This window comes from Thalassophryne amazonica, chromosome 7 (genome assembly GCF_902500255.1).
Source record: "Thalassophryne amazonica chromosome 7, fThaAma1.1, whole genome shotgun sequence".
Taxonomy (NCBI): domain Eukaryota; kingdom Metazoa; phylum Chordata; class Actinopteri; order Batrachoidiformes; family Batrachoididae; genus Thalassophryne; species Thalassophryne amazonica.
Window position 1 is genome coordinate 68,625,899 of NC_047109.1, and position 6,256 is coordinate 68,632,154.

The 6,256-nt window shown below is 54.2% G+C and overlaps 1 protein-coding gene across 1 annotated transcript in view; it reads right to left on the bottom strand.

Annotated features, from left to right (window-relative positions):
• LOC117514099 (hyaluronan and proteoglycan link protein 2-like) overlaps positions 1-4,387 on the bottom strand; it is a 36,782-nt gene extending 32,395 nt beyond the window's left edge. Inside the window, exons 1-2 of the mRNA XM_034174387.1 lie at positions 4,371-4,387; positions 4,109-4,110 (exon numbers count right to left, since the gene is read on the bottom strand). The gene's annotated coding sequence lies outside the window, so the exon portion shown is untranslated. The remainder of the gene's footprint in view (positions 1-4,108; positions 4,111-4,370) is intronic.
• Positions 4,388-6,256: the final 1,869 nt, after the last annotated feature.

Here is a 6,256-nt window from a genome sequence, read left to right on the forward strand (position 1 = left end):
CGACCCCTCCCACCTTCCCCGGAAGCATACATAAGCCCTCCAGAGCCGTACGGAGGTTGTGTGGAGATGTGCGCGGACTTTCTTATGCAGTGTTCGCTCGTCTTCGCACAACGTCCCGTCATGTACGCGACTGATGCTAGTAAGATAGCTTATGTCATTAATCTGCTTCGCGGCAAGGCACGCGCTTGGGCTACAGCGCTTTGGGAGCAAAATTCACGGCTCCTTCTGATATATGATGGGTTTGTGAGGGAGTTCAGAACAGTGTTCGATCACCCAAATACAGGAGAGACCGCTTCAGCCGTGCTGCTGTCAATGAGACAGGGGCGCCGGAGCGCAGCTGTTTATGCAGTCGACTTCCGCATCGCGGCTGCGAGGTCCGGCTGGAATAACACTGCCCTCCGTGCCGCCTTCGTAAACGGACTGTCATTGGTCCTGAAGGAGCTCCTGGTGGCCAAGGACAAACCGCGGGATTTAGACGGGCTTATTGATCTCGTTATACGATTAGACAATCGGTTAGAGGAACGCCGTCGGGAGCGAGGCGAAGGACGTGACCGGATACGCGCCGCCCCTCTCCCTTCCGGGTTCGAAAAGGGGCCGCCCTCCCCACGCTCCACAGCCGCAGCGCTTTGTGGAGCAACAGCTCCCCCTGGTGACGTTGTTAGGGAAACGCACAGGGCCAAAATGGCGAGGCTGATCCGTGGAGAGTGTTTTCTCTGCAGCTCAACAGAGCACACACAGAGAGACTGCCCCAAACGGCCAAAACGTCAACACTCACCCTTAGAGACTGGGCTAAGGGGGGGTCAAGACATTCAAGTGAGACACACACAAATTGCCACACGACTCCCAGTCACAATCCTGAGCGGGGATTTAACCCTTCAAGCCCGAGCACTGGTGGACACGGGGTCAGAAGGGAATCTGCTAGACAGCAGATGGGCAAAGGAGGTAGGGCTCCCTCTGGTGGCGCTTCCTTCGCCATTGCAGGTGCGGGCACTAGATGGCACCCTCCTCCCTTTACTCACACACAAGACACAACCAGTAACTCTGGTGGTGTCTGGAAACCACCGGGAGGAGATTGAGCTTTTGTGACTTCTTCTACCTCCCGCGTGGTTTTGGGCATCCCATGGATGTTAAAGCACAATCCCCAGATCGATTGGCCGTCTGGGGTGGTGGTTCAGTGGAGCGAATCCTCGGTTCCTCCCGGTTCCCAGGCTAAGGAGGAGGTCAAAGTCCCTCCCAATCTGATGGCAGTGCCGGTTGAGTACCACGATCTTGCTGATGTCTTCAGCAAGGATCTGGCACTCACCCTTCCCCCGCACCGTCAGTACGATTGTGCCATTGATTTGGTTCCAGGCGCTGAGTTCCCGTCCAGCAGGCTGTACAACCTCTCACGACCTGAGCGCGAATCAATGGAGACCTACATCCGGGACTCATTAGCTGCCGGGCTGATCCGGAACTCCACCTCCCCGATGGGGGCAGGTTTCTTTTTTGTGGGCAAGAAAGATGGCGGACTTCGTCCATGTATTGATTACAGGGGGCTGAATGAGATTACGGTTCGCAACCGATACCCGTTGCCATTATTAGATTCCGTGTTCACCCCCCTGCATGGAGCCAAAATCTTTACTAAGCTGGATCTTAGAAATGCGTATCACCTGGTTTGGATCCGGAAGGGAGACGAATGGAAGACGGCATTCAACACCCCATTAGGTCACTTTGAGTACCTGGTCATGCCGTTCGGCCTCACAAACGCCCCCGCGACGTTCCAAGCATTGGTTAATGATGTCTTGCGGGATTTCCTGCACCGATTCGTCTTCGTATATCTAGACGATATACTCATCTTTTCTCCGGATCCTGAGACTCATGTCCGGCATGTACGTCAGGTCCTGCAGCGGTTGTTGGAGAACCGGCTGTTTGTGAAGGGCGAGAAGTGTGAGTTTCACCGCACATCTTTGTCCTTCCTGGGGTTTATCATCTCCCCCAACTCCGTCGCTCCTGATCCAGCCAAGGTTGCGGCGGTGAGAGACTGGCCCCAACCCACTAGCCGTAGGAAGCTGCAACAGTTCCTCGGCTTTGCAAATTTCTACAGGAGGTTCATTAAGGGCTACAGTCAGGTAGTTAGCCCTCTGACAGCCCTGACCTCACCAAAAGTCCCCTTCACCTGGTCGGATCGTTGCGATGCCGCGTTCAAGGAGTTGAAACGGCGCTTCTCGTCTGCACCCGTTCTGGTGCAGCCCGATCCTAGTCGCCAGTTAGTGGTTGACGTGGATGCCTCGGACTCAGGGATAGGAGCCGTGCTTTCCCAGAGCGGGAAGACCGATAAGGTCCTTCACCCGTGTGCCTATTTTTCCCGCAGGTTGACCCCGGCCCAACGGAACTATGACGTCAGCAATCGAGAACTCCTTGCGGTGAAAGAGGCTCTTGAGGAGTGGAGACATCTGTTGGAGGGAACGTCCGTGCCATTTACGGTTTTTACTGACCACCGGAACCTGGAGTATATCAGGACCGCCAAGCGGCTGAATCCCAGGCAAGCCCGCTGGTCACTGTTCTTCGGCCGTTTTGACTTCCGGATCACCTACCGTCCCGGGACCAAAAACCAGAGATCGGATGCCTTGTCCCGGGTACATGAAGGCGAAGTCAAAACGGAGTTGTCGGATCCACCGGAACCCATCATCCCGGAGTCCACTATCGTGGCCACCCTCACCTGGGACGTTGAGAGAACCGTCCGGGAGGCCCTGGCACGAAGCCCGGACCCCGGGACTGGGCCGAAGAATAGACTCTACGTCCCACCAGAAGCTAGGGCTGCAGTCCTGGACTTCTGTCACAGTTCTAAGCTCTCCTGTCATCCCGGGGTGCGAAGAACCGTGGCAGTTGTCCGGCAGCGCTTCTGGTGGGCGTCCCTAGAGGCCGACGTCCGGGATTATATCCAGGCCTGTACCATCTGCGCCAGGGGCAAGGCCGACCATCGCAAGGCCTCGGGATTGCTACAGCCGCTGCCCGTGCCTCATCGCCCCTGGTCCCACATCGGCCTGGATTTTGTCACGGGCCTCCCGCCGTCCCAGGGCAACACCACCATTCTCACGATAGTGGACCGATTCTCCAAGGCAGCCCACTTCGTGGCCCTCCCGAAGCTCCCAACAGCCCAGAAGACAGCGGACCTCCTGGTCCACCACGTCGTCCGGCTGCATGGGATTCCAACAGACATTGTCTCTGATCGTGGTCCCCAGTTCTCCTCGCATGTCTGGAGGAGCTTCTGCCGGGAACTGGGGGCCACGGTAAGTCTCTCATCCGGGTATCATCCCCAAACCAACGGGCAAGCAGAACGGGCCAATCAAGAAATGGAGCAGACCCTGCGTTGCGTGACAGCCGCGCACCCGGCGGCCTGGAGTACCCATCTGGCCTGGATCGAGTACGCCCACAACAGCCAAGTGTCGTCCGCCACCGGCCTCTCCCCTTTTGAGGTGTGTCTGGGGTATCAGCCCCCGCTATTCCCGGTGGTTGAGGGAGAGGTCGGTGTGCCCTCGGTCCAGGCCCACCTGCGGAAGTGCCGTCGGGTGTGGTGTGCTGCCCGTTCTGCTTTGCTGAGGGCCCGGACGAGGACAAAGGCCCATGCAGACCGGCGGCGGACCCCGGCTCCTACGTATCGTCCTGGGCAGGAAGTGTGGTTGTCTACCAAGGACATTCCACTGCAAGTGGCCTCTCCAAAACTACAAGAACGGTACATAGGTCCTTTTAAAATTCTCAAGGTCATCAGTCCCGCCGCAGTGAGGCTTCAGCTTCCGGCCTCACTGCGGATCCATCCCGTGTTCCACGTGTCCAGGATTAAACCACATCACACCTCACCCCTCTGCACTCCGGGTCCGACACCACCTCCTGCCCGGATCATCGATGGCGAGCCGGCTTGGACAGTGCGCCGGCTTTTGGATGTCCGACGGATGGGCCGGGGCTTCCAATATCTGGTGGACTGGGAGGGGTACGGCCCCGAATAACGCTCCTGGGTGAAGAAGAGCTTCATCCTGGACCCGGCCCTCCTGGCCGACTTCTACCGCCGCCACCCGGACAAGCCCGTTGAGGGGGGGGGGTCCTGTTGTGTGGGCCGCTGAAGAGGAGGTACTGCTGGCCCACCACCACCAGAGGGCGTCCTGCCTGGAGTGCGGGCTCCAGGCACCAGAGGGCGCTGCCGCCTCACAGGAGCGGCCGGGGTGACAGCTGTTGCTTATCACCGACGACAGCTGTCATCAATCATCATATGGTATATCAGCAAGACGGCATCTCCACCTCATTGCCGAGATATCGTTCTACCTGAAAGGTAATATCCTCAGCCTGACAGCTTGATTGAAAGCCTTTTTTTTGTGATTTTGTGAGTGATAACAGACTTTTTCTCCAACAAGAGGTGGAGGTAGCTTCCCTGCCGTGCAGATTGCTGGGTGCAGACGCACCCATGTTGAACTGTGTTTTTGTTCCTCGCCAGCAGTACCAGGTCCGACACGTGGAGGCAGTGGCCACCTGGGAGTTCAGGACTTGGCGGCTCCAGTATTCCCGGGGTCTGGTGGCGGAGGAAATCGTGTGGTTCCGGTTCTGCTTTGGACAGGCGTCTCCTATCCTCGAGCCTGCCCACACGACACCTTGTAATTTGACCTTCGATCTATTGTGTGATCTGTTGTGTTTGTTGTGCACGTTCGCAACAGTAAAGTGTTGTTATTTGACCTATTCCATTGTCCGTTCATTTGCGCCCCCTGTTGTGGGTCCGTGTACTTACACTTTCCCAACAGTAAGGATGATTCTGAGAAAGCTCAGAATTATACAGGAGGACCTGGTCAATGACCTGAAGAGAGCTGGGACCACAGTCACAAAGATTACATTAGTAACACATGATGCTGTCATGGTTTAAAATCCTGCTGGGCAGCAAGGTCCCTCTACTCAAGGCAGCACATGTCCAGGCCCGTTTGAATTTCACCAGTGACCATCTGGATGATCAAGAGGAGGCACGGGAGAAGGTCATGTGGTCAGATGAGACCAAAATAGAGCTTTTTGGAATCAACTCCACTTACCATGTTTAAAGGATGAGATCAACCCCAAGAAAACCATCCCAACCATGAAGGATGGGGGTGGAAACATCATACTCTGGTGGTGCTCTTCTGCAAAGGGGACAGGACAACTGCACCGTATTGAAGGGAGGATGGACTGGGTCATGTATTGCAAGATTTTGGCAAACAACCTCCTTCCCTCAGTAAGAGCATTGAAGATGGGTCATGGCTGGGTCTTCCAGCATGACAATGACCCCAAACACACAGCCACGGCAGCTAAGGAGGGGCTCCGTAAGAAGCATTTCAAGGTCCTGGAGTGGCCTGGCCAGTCTCCAGACCTGAACTCAATAGAAAATCTTTGGAGGGAGCTGAAACTCCAAACCTGAAAGATCTAGAGAAGATCTGTATGGAGGAGTGGACCAAAATCCCTGCTGCAGTGTGTGAAAACCTGGTGAGAAACTACAGGAAAAGTGTTGGGGAAAGTGTAGTGTAGATGGGTGACAGCTGTCAAGAGATAATGAGTGACAGCTGTCACCCCCGGCTGTGTCCGCGGCGGCAGCGCCCTCTCGTGCCTGAAGCCCGCACTTCAGGCAGGGCGCCCTCTGGTGGTGGGCCAGCAGTACCTCCTCTTCTGGCGGCCCACACAACAGAAACGTTTGACCTCTGTAATTGCAAACCAAGGCTACTGTACCAAATATTAACATTGATTTTCACAGGTGTTCAAATACTTATTTGCAGCAGTAACATACAAATAAATTATTTTAAAAAAATCATACATTGTGATTTCCTGATTTTTTTTTTTTTTTTTAGATTATGTCTCTCTCAGTGGACATGCACCTAAGATGAAAATTTCAGACCCCTCCATGATTTCTAAGTGGGAGAACTTGCAAAATCGCAGGGTGTTCAAATACTTATTTTCCTCACTGTATATATATACTTGCCAGTTGATGGTTCATGAGATGCACTTTCTTTAGAGAACGTCAAGATTCATCTGGGAGCAATTTACCAATTAAGGACAGATTGGAAAAAAAAAAGTTTAATGGAAAAGTATAGAAATATGCTTGACATACTATGACAACTTGTTTAACCATTTTACATGTAAAGACTTCTGCGATAAACTAATGCCTACATGTTGGGGGGGGGGGGATGAGCTTATTCAACAGAGATCCATTTTAACACATTTTGATCAACGTGACATAAGAAATTGATCATGTAGGTAAAAGCAGAGAATTGTC